Here is a 12,784-nt window from a genome sequence, read left to right on the forward strand (position 1 = left end):
GGGTATGTTGTACCTTCATTTTCATTAAATTCTAAGAAGTCTTTAATTTCTTTCTTTATTTCTTCCTTGACCAGGTTATCCTTGAGTAGAGCATTGTTCATCTTCCATGTATATGTGGGCATTCTTAACTTATTTTAATTGAAGACCAGTTTTAGACTGTGGTGGTCTGATAGCACGCACGGGATTATTTCTATCTTTCTGTACCTGTTGAGGCCAGTTTTTTGTCCTATTATATGGTCAATTTTGGAGAAAGTAGCATGGGTGTGGAGAATAATGTAAACCCTTTTGCTTTAGGATAGAATGTTCTATAAATATCTGTTAAGTCCATTTGGTTCATGACTTCTCTTAGTCTATCTACGTCTCTGTTTAATTTCTGTTTCCATGATCTGTCCATTGATGAGGGTGGGGTGTTGAAATCTCCTACTATTATTGTGTGAAGTGCAATGTGTGTTTTGAGCTTTAGTAAGATTACTTTTACATATGTAGTTGCCCTTGTAGTCGTGGCATAGATATTTAGGATTAGGAGTTCATCTTGGTGGATTTTTCCTTTGAAGAATATGAAGTGTCCTTCTTTATCTTTTTTGATGACTTTTTGTTGAAAATTGATTTTATTTGATATTAAAATGGCTACTCAAGCCTGCTTCTCCTGACCATTTGCTTGGAAAGTTGTTTTCCAGCCTTTCACTCTTAGGTAGTGTCTGTCTTTGTCTCTGAGGTGTGTTTCCTGTAGGCAGCAGAATGCAGGGTCCTCGTTGCGTATCCAGTTTGTTAACCTATGTCTTTTTATTGAGGAGTTTAGGCCATTGATGTTGAGAGATATTAAGGAATAGTGATTATTGCTTCCTGTTATATTAATATTTGGATGTGAGGTTATGTTTGTGTGCTTTTCTTCTCTTTGTTTTGTTGGGAGACGATTAGTTTCTTGCTTTTTCTAGGGTGTAGCTTTCCTCCGTATGTTGGCTTTACCATTTCTTTCCTTTGTAGCGCTGGATTTGTAGAAAGATATTGTGTAAATTTGGTTTTGTCATGGAATGTCTTGGTTTTTCCATCTATGTTAATTGAGAGTTTGCAGGATACAATAATCTGGGCTGGCATTTTTGTTCTCTTTGGGTCTGTATGACATCTGTTCAGGATCTTCTGGCTTTCACAGTCTCTGGTGAAAAATCTGGTGTGATTCTGATAGGTCTGGCTTTATATATTACTTGATCTTTTTCCCTTACTGCTTTTAATATTCTTTCTTTATTTTGTGCGTTTGGTGTTTTGACTATTATGTGACAGGAGGTGTTTCTTTTCTGGCCAAATCTATTTGGAGTTCTGTAGGCTTCTTGTATGCTTATGGGCATCTCTTTCTTTAGGTTAGGGAAGTTTTCTTCTATGATTTTGTTGAAGATAATTACTGGTCCTTTGAGCTGGAAGTCTTCACTCTCTTCTATACCTATTATCCTTAGGTTTGATCTTCTCATTGAGTCCTGGATTTCCTGTATGTTTTGGACCAGTAGCTTTTTCTGCTCTACATTATCTTTGACAGTTGTGTTGATGATTTCTATGGAATCTTCTGCTCCTGAGATTCTCTCTTCTATCTCTTGTATTCTGTTGGTGATGCTTGTATCTACGGCTCCTTGTCCCTTCCTTTGATTTTCTATATCCAGGGTTGTTTCCATTTGTTCTTTCTTGATTGCTTCTATTTCAATTTTTAATTCTTTCAATTGTTTGATTGTGTTTTCCTGGAATTCTCTCAGGGATTTTTGTGATTCCTCTCTGTAGGCTTCTACTTGTTTATTTATGTTTTCCTGCATTTCTCTAAGGGAGTTCTTCATGTCTTTCTTGAAGTCCTCCAGCATCATGATCAAATGTGATTTTGAAACTAGATCTTGCTTTTCTGTTGTGTTTGGATATTCCATGTTTGTTTTGGTGGGAGAATTGGGCTCCGATGATGCCATATAGTCTTGGTTTCTGTTGCTTGGGTTCCTGTGTTTGCCGCTCGCCATCAGATTATCTCTAGTGTTACTTTGTTCAGCTATTTCTGACAGTGGCTAGACTGTCCTATAAGCCTGTGTGTCAGGAGTGCTGTAGACCTGTTTTCTTTCAGCCAGTTATGGGAAGAGAGTTTCTGCTTTCAGGCATGTAGTTTTTCCTATCTACATGTCTTCAGCTGTTTCCGTGGGCCTGTGCCCAGAGTTCACCAGGCAGGTCGCTTGGAGCAGAAAAGTTGGTCTTACTTGTGGTCCTGAGGCTCAAGTTTGCTTGTGCGGTGTTGCTTATGAGTTCTCCGCGGGGGCATCAAACAGTAGGACTGCCGCCTCCCTCTCCGGGAGCCCCTGTGCACCAGAGTCCCAGATGGCATTTGGTGTTTTCCTCTGGAGTCAGAGATGTGGGCAAAGTGTAGTCTCTTCTTGCTTCCCAGGCATGTCTGCCTTGCTGAAGCTTTAGCTCTCCCTCCCAAGGGATTTGGGTGCAGAAAACTGTTTATCTGGTTGGTCCCTTCAGGTTCCGGCGGGGTCTCGGGTGCAGGGGACCTGCTGCTCCAGTGCCCTTATCTACGGGATCCCAGAGGCCCTGTACAGTTTCCTCTTGGGCCAGGGATGTGGGCAGCGGTGGGCAGTGTTGGTATTCTCTTCTGCTCTGCAGACTCAGGAGTGCCCACCTGTCCGGGCAGTGGATCTCTCTCCCACGGGGTTTGGGAGCAGTGAGCTGGAGGCAGGGAGTGCGAGACTGGGACTCCCGCTAAAAATCGGAAGTGTCAGATCCTAGAGGAATTTTGCCTCTGTGTATCCAGAGGCCACCAGTCAGGTCGCTTGCAGCAGAAAAGTTGGTCTTACCTGTGGTCCCGAGGCTCAAGTTTGCTCATGGGGTATTGCTTATGAGCTCTCCGTGGGGTCAGCAACCAGGAGGACTGGCGCAGCACTCTCCAGGAGCCCCAGTGCACCAGAGTCCCAGATGGTGTTTGGTGTTTTCCTCTGGAATCAGAGATGTGGCAGATTGTAGTCTCTTCTCGTTTCCCAGGCGTGTCTGCCTCTCTGAAGGTTTAGCTCTCCCTCCCTTGGAATTTGGGTGCAGAGAACTGTTTATCTGGTCAGTCCCTTCTGGTTCTGCTGGTGTCTCAGAGGCAGCGGACCTGCTGCTCCTGGGCCCTCATCTACCAACCTAAGGTTCTTATAGATGAATATTCTACATCAAGAGCTACATGCTAAAAAAAAGTTTGTATGATTTTATATATATTTATGTGTATATGTATGTATATCATACAATGTCTATATGTGCATTTGTTTACAGATATGAGTGTGGGACATGAGAGAGAACAGAGAACAACATTGGGTATCATTCCTTACATTCTATTACCTTATTTGTGAGGCAGAATATTGATCCAGAGCTCACCAAGTAGGTAAGGTTTTCTGACTAGTAAGTCTGTCTTTGGCTCCTCAGTGGTAGTATTATAAGTGTGTGCTAGCATTCTCAGTATTTTTTAAATAGGAATTCTGGAGAACTGAACTGAAGTCCTTATGCTTGCATGGCAAGAGACCATCCCTAGACTGTTTATACCCATGTGCCAAGGACCAATGAAGTATGTGTGCACTTGGAAGTCATTGTGTATAGGCAGGTCAGAGAACAACTTGCATAAGTTAGTTTTCACCTTTTACTAAGTAGGTGCTGGGATTAGAACTCAAATTCTTGGTATGTATCACACTGACTCTGCTTTTCTACTTTTACTTTGAATATAATCCTAGATGTTGACCATTTGACTGTGCTGTGTTCTAAAAGCTGACTACTTACAGTTCTCTTTACTGCTGATTTACTGCATCATACCATGTATGATTTCACTATTTTTGTCACTCTCTCTATTTCTTAGTTTATATTTATTTTTTTTATTTATTTTCAAGTTGTTTATCACTTATACTTATTTCCAGGATTCCAGGATTTTTGACTTGTTAATATTGAAAAATATTCCATTAAGACAAAAAATACTTCTGATGGCTTTTCAGTTATTAGGGGTTTCAAAAAGAAATGATATAGTTAAGTCAGAAAGACAGACAGACAGACAGACAGACACACACACACACACACACACAAACACAAACACAAACACAAACACATACACACATACACTGGAGGGTGGAAGATAAGGACATGCTATAAAGGAAGGTATGTTCCTGCAAATCAAACATGGAAAATAAGCAGGTCTTCATGAATCCTTTATTTTAATTCTGCCTCAGGGTAAAGGCTAAAAAGGAGGATTTCCAACTGCTCAAAGGACAAAGAAGTGACAGTGGAATGTTCAGCAACAAGAGTGACATCTGTGACACAGTCCTTCAATCCCAAGGGGGCAGAAAGATGCCAAAACCAAAGGACAGGGAGGACCAGTAGTAGACAGTAGTAGACAGCTCCAATAATAACTACATGGAAGGAACTGACCCTTCATAGGTGGCATGAGGTTACTGTCTTTTTTTTTTTTTTTTTAAATGTAGAGAGTCCTGCTTCCAATCTGTCCAATGGATTCAAATGAGCCTTAGTGAAATTTCTAACAGGTATCATTAATGGTTTGACCCCAAGAGAGAATAATATTTGTTGGATATTAAGAATTGAAAATAATAAGAAGGTAGACATTTTTGGGTATTCCTTCTGAAGATAATTGATAATTGGTGGATAGGTACAAAGGTTTGCAACAACAGATTATAGTAGAAGATATGGGTGTCTCTGTTCCTTAACTGCTACCATTTGCCCTATCCCCTGGTACCTGGTAGTGACAATTTTGCAATAAAGTTGTGCATATGTGATGGTAACATTATAGTGATTTTTAGTATACATGTAGGAAGGTCTCAGAATGTCGTTGAATTTTCTTAAGTGTGTGGGTTTTTAAAAAACTTTTTTAAAAAAGTAGCATGTCATTTTAAGCTAATGAGATGTTTTCCTGTATCTTGTCCTGTTCCAGGGTAAATGGGATTTATTTTTAAAACCTAGGTGTTTAATTGCAGTTTTTAAAAGGCCACCTTGTTAGAATAGATCTGGCTAAGTTATAGCTTTAGTTTAGTAGTCAAACAAGCTAGAACACACAGGCACACACACACTCTGTCTCTGTCTCTGTCTCTGTTTCTCTTCTCTCTCTCTCTCTCTCTTTGTGTCTCTCTGCATATCCTGTATATATGTGTGTATGCACATATGTTTATGTGTGTGTACATTGTCATGCAAAAGGCTAGATATTTTCTTTAACTAATATTTATTTTCATTTTTAATAATACTTTTATTTTTGATATTATAATTACATTATTTCCCCCTTTCCTTTCCTCCCTGCATGTAACACTTTTTCATCACACTTATTCAAATTCATGGCCTCTTTTCTCCTAAATATATGTATATAAACACACATACACATATATACATACAAGTATACTGAATAACAAATTGGTATGGTGTTCCCTGGGTGAGATTATTGTTTCTACTCTGAGAATATGTTACTTGTCTATAGTTCTTTGTCTAAAATTGTGGCCTCATGAGATTTTCTCCTTTGATGTTACCAAGTTTATAGTGTCAATATTGTTTATATCATATTGGTGAAACACCATGAGTGCATATCTGACATCTTCACAACTCAATGTCAACTGACATACCTGCAGCATAACCACTGCACCTAGGGCTTAAAAATCATTGTGGAAGAAGGAAAAGAAAGATTTTCAAAGCTAGAGGAAGAGAAAGTTTTTTTGTGAGATTGTGTTTCTAACATAGTTTTTGAGACTGGGCTTCTTATTGATCCGAGAATCACTGACTTGGTTAGGTTGGGTGGCCAGCAAGCTCCATGAATCTTCATGTCTTTCTCTCTAGTATTGAGATCACAGACAAGCTCTGTTAGGTTCTCTCTTTCAATTGAGTGTTGAGTTTCTGAACATGGATTCTCATGCTTGCAAGCATTTACTAACTGAATAAGCCAAAACCACAAATATTTCATGAGCCCAAACAGATGCTGTCACAGCAGAAACACAGGCATTGTACTCAGGCTGACTTAATGAGAAATACTGCTTCTTCCACTTATAGTATAACTCCCAACCCCAAGTCACAATTTCCTTATATTTCAAGTGAGAACCATATTCCCTACTTTACCAGCTAATTAGAAGGATTACAGATAATAATTGCAAATCATCTTAAACAGCTAATAGCACACAAGGATAAGGTCCACAATGGTGCCATATTCCCAGCCCCTGGGGATAGAGACATAAGGTCACAGAACAAGAAACTGTCACAGACTCATAAGTGACAATCGTTTGTGGTGTTCTCAAACTTCTCAGACCATGTTAAAACAATGTTGAAGATCAAACATCCTTGGAAATCAGAGAGGATGAAATTAGGATGGTAGCACTTCTGGAGACATGAGACATAAATAAACTCCACTTTTCATGTTAGAGATATCTCTTTAGATTATAAGTTTAAACATACACACACACACACACACACACACACACACACACAAAGTAACAGGTAATCTGCAGCCATATCTAAACAGATTTCCATCATTTGGTGTTCTCTCATGCACAGATATTACCTCACGGTGTATAAGAATCATCAACTCTCTGCCCCTGTGGATGCTGTGCTTAAGAATGCTGCCCTGCTACTGAATTTTACTGGGAGTAAAAGAAGGCATCTTGTCTCTTTTGTTACTGTGTGTGTGTAAATAGTGGCAGGGTAACTTACAAATTTATAAGAAATGTAAGTCCTAGGTTCTTTCAGCATTTGACTTGATTCAATACTTCTGGTGTTTGAAAGGCAGATAATTCTGAATAAGGGATGTCGCTAGCTTCTGGAAGTAGAAAGACAACAGTATATCCACAAAATAGACATTAGACAGACAGACAGACAGAGAAATAGATAAATTGATCTCCATCATACAGAAATACTAAGTGTACAATAGACTAGGTTTCAGTGAGTTCAGAAGCCATTTTGTGCTATGGCTTTAGAGCCTCTAATCTCTGGTTTGACTTGTTCCTGGATCCTCACTGTTCCTTGTCACACAGGTTACCTTGTGGTAAACCATGAGCTTTGGAACATGCAGCAGCTGTTTTTCTTTGTTTACATGATTTCCCTGAAGTCTCTTTTGGCCTACCCCATTATCCTATCTACAGCAGCTCTCCCGTGCTCTCTTTCTGTCTCTCTGTCTCTATATCTCTGTTTCTGTTTCTCTCTGTCTCTGTCTCTCTCTCTTTCTCTCTAAACTATCTATTTTAATGATGTTCATTATATTTTCAGGGTTTTCCATAAAGGCACAATTCTTGTTGTGAGTTATATAAGGTATTGTTCCTTTCTAATGATCTTATATCTGAAGGCCCAATCATTGCTCCTGTGTTCGTAAGGTCCAGTCTGCCAAAAAGACTCATTTATGAAAGGTAATTTTTTCAACTCCTTCCCAAAATCTACCCACCTCTTCTGCTATTCCTATGTATTTGTCTGTTGTCAATGTTATGAATATAGACAGATAAACCTGTTTTTTCTTTTTTCTTTTTTTTTTTTTGGTAGACCATAAATTACATAAGGATGAGGAACATATTTATATCGTTTTCAAAGAAATATTTATTTCTTTATTTTATGTGTAAAGTGCTTGTTGCACAAGAATGAGGATCTGAGTTCAGGTCCTGAAGAGCCCACCAAAAATGCTAGATATCATAATTGGTCTACTTAATTCTTCAAGTAGATGGGGAAAAGATCAAGGAAGTTTGGGACCCAGCTGATCACTGTACGGAGCATGAAATGAGAAATAAAGTGTCAATAACTGAGATTTTTGTTTGCCCTTGGTGCTCATGCATCCCACACCTCACACCCATATGTGGTGATGGGAAAGGGCAAGAATTATTACATGAGGCAGAGATAATAGATTGCCTATGTTTCTAAAATTCCCCATGGTTAAAGGCCCACTGCCATTTCTTTGTAAATCAAGAGATAGGGTTGTGTGGGACTTTGCACCTTCCCAGTGGTTTACGTCAGGAGGCAAACCCACAAAGCTTTTAAAAATCTGAGAGATGTCTTTAGAGCTGTTCAACTATTTTTGTAGCAGCATTTTATAGGAGCTTAGTTTGATTTTCAAACTGCCATAGGCTCTCTCTGGTTGAGGTCGGGACTTAAACACAAGAGAAACACAAAGTAGATCATGGCCTTGCAGCTGTGATCCACAGAGCATGCAACATATAACAATCATTTCTGAGCCAAGAGTTCCCAGTGGGGTGACTCTGAGCTGTGGATGCTCTATTGATCTGAAGTTGAAAGAGTTAGTTCACAATCACTGTCATTGACAAAGAGTCTTACAGATCATTAACCACTAGATTATATGGAACACTTCATTAAAATTCTGTCTTATCCCTGCACTTGTAAACAGAAGGGGTATTTATTACATTGTGACTCTCACTGAGGTTTTCCTTCATAGTGTTCAGATTTTTTTCTCCCTTTTAAACAAAGCAAGAAGTAATTTGCTCCAAGATACATAATCATTTAAATGAAAAGAAAAATAAAATACAAAATAAGAATTGTAAGTTTGGAGATATCCCCCTGGCCTGACCTCCCCACACTTTCTATTTCTGATTATCTGGCTATGTAGCTGCTTTCATACACACATTTGCTCAGAGCTCTTGTTACATTAATTTTGCATAAATTCTTATGCTTCTTAACAGGCTTCTGACATATAATTGCTTGCATTTAAGCACAGTCAGAAGAAAAGAGAGTATATCAATTTTAAAAACTATGTATTTCCCCTTATATTTTTTACTTTGTAGAGATTTATTTCTTATTTATTTTTGTTTATGATTAAGTGTATGTGCCAGAGTGGGTTCATGTGTATTATATATGTTTAGGTGCCTAAGGAGTCTGGTAGGGTTTGGAACCTGTATAACTGGACTAACTGGCAGATGTAAGCTGCCTGACATGCTTTTTGGGATACAAATGTGGGTCCTCTGCAAAAAGAGTTAACACTCTTTAACCATTGTGACATCTCTCCACCTCATCTCTTTCTTTGATCAATATATAAATATTGAGCAGTAAATTCCTTGCAAAATACCCATCTTAAGGTAGACCAAACACAGAAGACTAAGGGTGAAGGAACCAGAAAATGGGTGTTTTCCTTCCCTCTTCATGGTCCTCTGAAGGTCTTATCTTAGAAAAGGGTTTTTCTGTGAAGACACCTATGACAGATATTTATGGGAGGTACAGCTTCTTAACTTGCACATTCTTACCCTACTGACCTCAATGAAGCAACAGGCAAGGTTTCACCTAACAAAATCTGTTCCAGTAAACATTTATCTATGTGAATTTCATATAGTGACTGTGTCTGTGTTTATGAATGTGTGTGTGCGTGTGTATACCTGAGGACAACTCTAGATATTCTGCATATCATTGTTCAGATACTATCTGCCTTGTATTTTGAGTCAAGGTCTTTCATTGGCCCAGGGTTCAGGAAGTAGCTAGACTGGCTGACTGTCAAGTTCTGTGAATCCTCAAGATTCCTCTATCACCTCATTATGTAACTTGCTGCTTTCATACATGCATTTCATCTCAGCTCTTGTTATGTTAATTTTCCATAAACTGTCAGAGTTTTCAGCAGACTTCTGCCCTATACTTCCTTTCGTTTGAATATAAACAGTAAGGGGGAGCTTATAGATGACTTAAAAAGAAAATCCTTTTTATTATCTTTGAGATTTCAAGCCTATGACACTATGTCCATTTTTCTCTTTGAACTCTGAGAAGAAACACAGGTCTTTATGCTTGCAAGTTATGTGTTTTGCTAAGTTAGCTCTCCAGCCTCTACACACTTTTTAAGCGCCATTTCATTCTTCTTCACTTCCCTGCCTCAACTATTTTAAACTTGCTCTTATTTCTAGGGTTACTGGAAGATATCCTCCCAAGAAAATTGGAATTTGATGACCACCATACATCTAGACATTTGTTCTCCATTTTTTGTAAATAATAGTGCTGGTACTGGTGTTCTCAAACCCACTCCCTGAGATAGTGGCAGCATCATTGGAGGCATTTTATATCTTCTAAAGTCCAGAGACTTGAAGAGAAGATGTGACCACAGTCTTTAGATCAAGATCTAGAACTCTCAGCTCCTCTTAAACAATGCTGGCCTGGATGTTACCATGTTCCCATCTTGATGATAATGGACTGAACCTCTGAACCTTGTTGGTTGAATAGTCATCAGAATGATGGGTCATTGAATAGAATATCCCTGAGATTCTATGACCTAGTATGGCAGATCCTGGAATACACAACTAATGATATAGTTGTAGCTGGGAAGCATTTGCCAGAGCAACCAACTTTGTCAGATATGACAATGTATATGATGAATATATCTTGCCTTGTTGAAGATATGTTGGGAAATATTGACCAGCCTAAATATAGACAGATCGTTGTTCGGTTACTAATGGTGGTATCAATTGTGCTGAAAAGGAATCCTGTCTTAGAATTTCAAGATAAAGTGGATCTGGACAGACTGCTCAAAGAAACATTTTACCATACGCCAGTTTCAAAAAGGTGAGGATCGGCAAAAACAAATTGAAAAACAAGATGATATGATTTCCTTTTACAATACACGCCCACTGGAACAAAGAGGAACCTGAAGTTATTTGACCAAGACTGTGATGAGGTCACTGCTGGAAAGATAAGTCAAGCCAAACAGTAAGGACTCATGCCTGGATAGTGAATAGCTAGTGAGGATAGTGTAGGACACATAGATGATAGTTTTCCAGCTGTGCTTTTTATGTAGACATTAATCCAGGAAGCAACTAGTGGATGAACAGATGTGTTAATGAGGTGGGTGGTCCATTTGTCATTATTGGACCTTTGCATATCAATGGCATTTGAATGGTAAGCAGTGATTGAAACCAAGTGGAACCCTAGTATTCATGATGTGTAACAGTAACTATAATCTTCACATAACCATAAAAAAATAATTCTCTGGATATCTTTTTAAGCTCTTGCAATACTCTAGAGGAATTCATTTCCTCAGCAGTGTTGCATGTCATCACGGCCACACCAAATAGGGGAATGCATAGGCAATGATATATAAGACTGAGAGAAATTTGGAAGATGTCACACAATGTTGACCTCAAACCTTAAATGCACACAGATGTAGTTCCTCACACACAATCCTGGCATGCCTGTACTTGCCTGGACCCAGTGCTCAAAGATGGACATAAAGACTGCTAGCCAACTAGCCTAGTCTAATAGATGAATTCCAGGTAATAGTAAGAGACCCTTTCTCTGAAACCAAGGCATAATGAGACTGAGAGAGGCGGTAGATGTATATCTTGAGGTTTAACCATGGCACACATGCTCACGCATGCGTGTGCGCGCGCGCGCGCACACACACACACACACACACACACACACAGAAAGAGAGAGACAGACAGACAAAGAGTGAGACAGAGAGACAGAGAGAGACAGAGAGAGACAGATAGAGAGATAGAGACAAAGAGAGCTAGAGACAGAGAAAGAGACAAAGACAGAGACAGACAGAAAGAAAGACAGAGACTGAGGCAGAGGCAGAGGCAGAGGCAGAGGCAGAGGCAGAGGCAGAGGCAGACAGACAGAAAGATAAATACAGACACAGAGGGAGGAGAGATAGAGAAACTGACAAACATACACACATACACACACAGATGATAAAAAATATACACGTACAGACACAGACATACGCACACACACACACACAAACAACACAGAGATAGACAAAACGGCACACAAATAGATACACATATACACACATAAACTTGGAAACATACACACACATACACACAGGACAAAGACATATACTGACACCATATAGACACATACACAGACATTAAATACACACATACACACATCACACAGACATACAGGGACATTCACATACACTCACACATGCACATACACACACAAAACAGAGATAGAAAGAAAGACATGCAAACAGATACATACACAAACATAAAGAAACATAGACACAAACATATACACATACCACACACATACACACTACACACACAGACACCATGAATTCACACAAATAAACACCACACACACACACACACACACACACACACACACATACACACATACACACTCAGACACCACACAGACAGACACATGGAATGAGTTGTATTGGATAGTACTTTGCTGTATTGCTGAGCCAAAGATCATTTGTGTAGGACCCTTGCACCCATCCAACACACATGACAATCTGTTCCTTGATAAAGTACCTTGGACTTGGGTGCCCGATACACAAAACTGTTGCAGCAGAGAGCTTGGACTTGGCTTTGTGTGAGTGTTGTACTTATATTAAACTTTAAGGTACCTAGTTATATCTGCTCTGCAGAGCAGCAGACTGAGAGGACCAGTGGTTTCCAAGGGGGGGATTCTGCCACATTCATGTGGCCTTTGCTGAGTTTTCTGACACTGACTGGTGTGTGCTGTCTTCTATCATATGACTGGGTTTCTCTGTTTTGGTTATTCACCCTTCACTTCACAGCTTTGTGATTTTGCTCATCTGTTATCCACCTGAACTCCTTACCGTCTCTCACTGGAGAAAAGTTAACTTTAAAATCACCTTTCAAATGCTTACCGCAGAAATTCTGGACTGACACAAATAACTTTAAATTCTTCATAACATATCTACCTAGAAAGCTTGAGTCCACACAATGACAGATTGTTTTCCAGATCTCTTTTGCACAAACACACAGATGACATACAGACACACAGATAACATACATACAACACACATATACACGCAAATACACACTCACACATAGACAGAGGGGTATGGAAGGGGAAAGAGAGGTTGGGG

Source organism: Rattus rattus, chromosome 10, assembly GCF_011064425.1.
Source record: "Rattus rattus isolate New Zealand chromosome 10, Rrattus_CSIRO_v1, whole genome shotgun sequence".
In the NCBI taxonomy this organism is placed as follows: domain Eukaryota; kingdom Metazoa; phylum Chordata; class Mammalia; order Rodentia; family Muridae; genus Rattus; species Rattus rattus.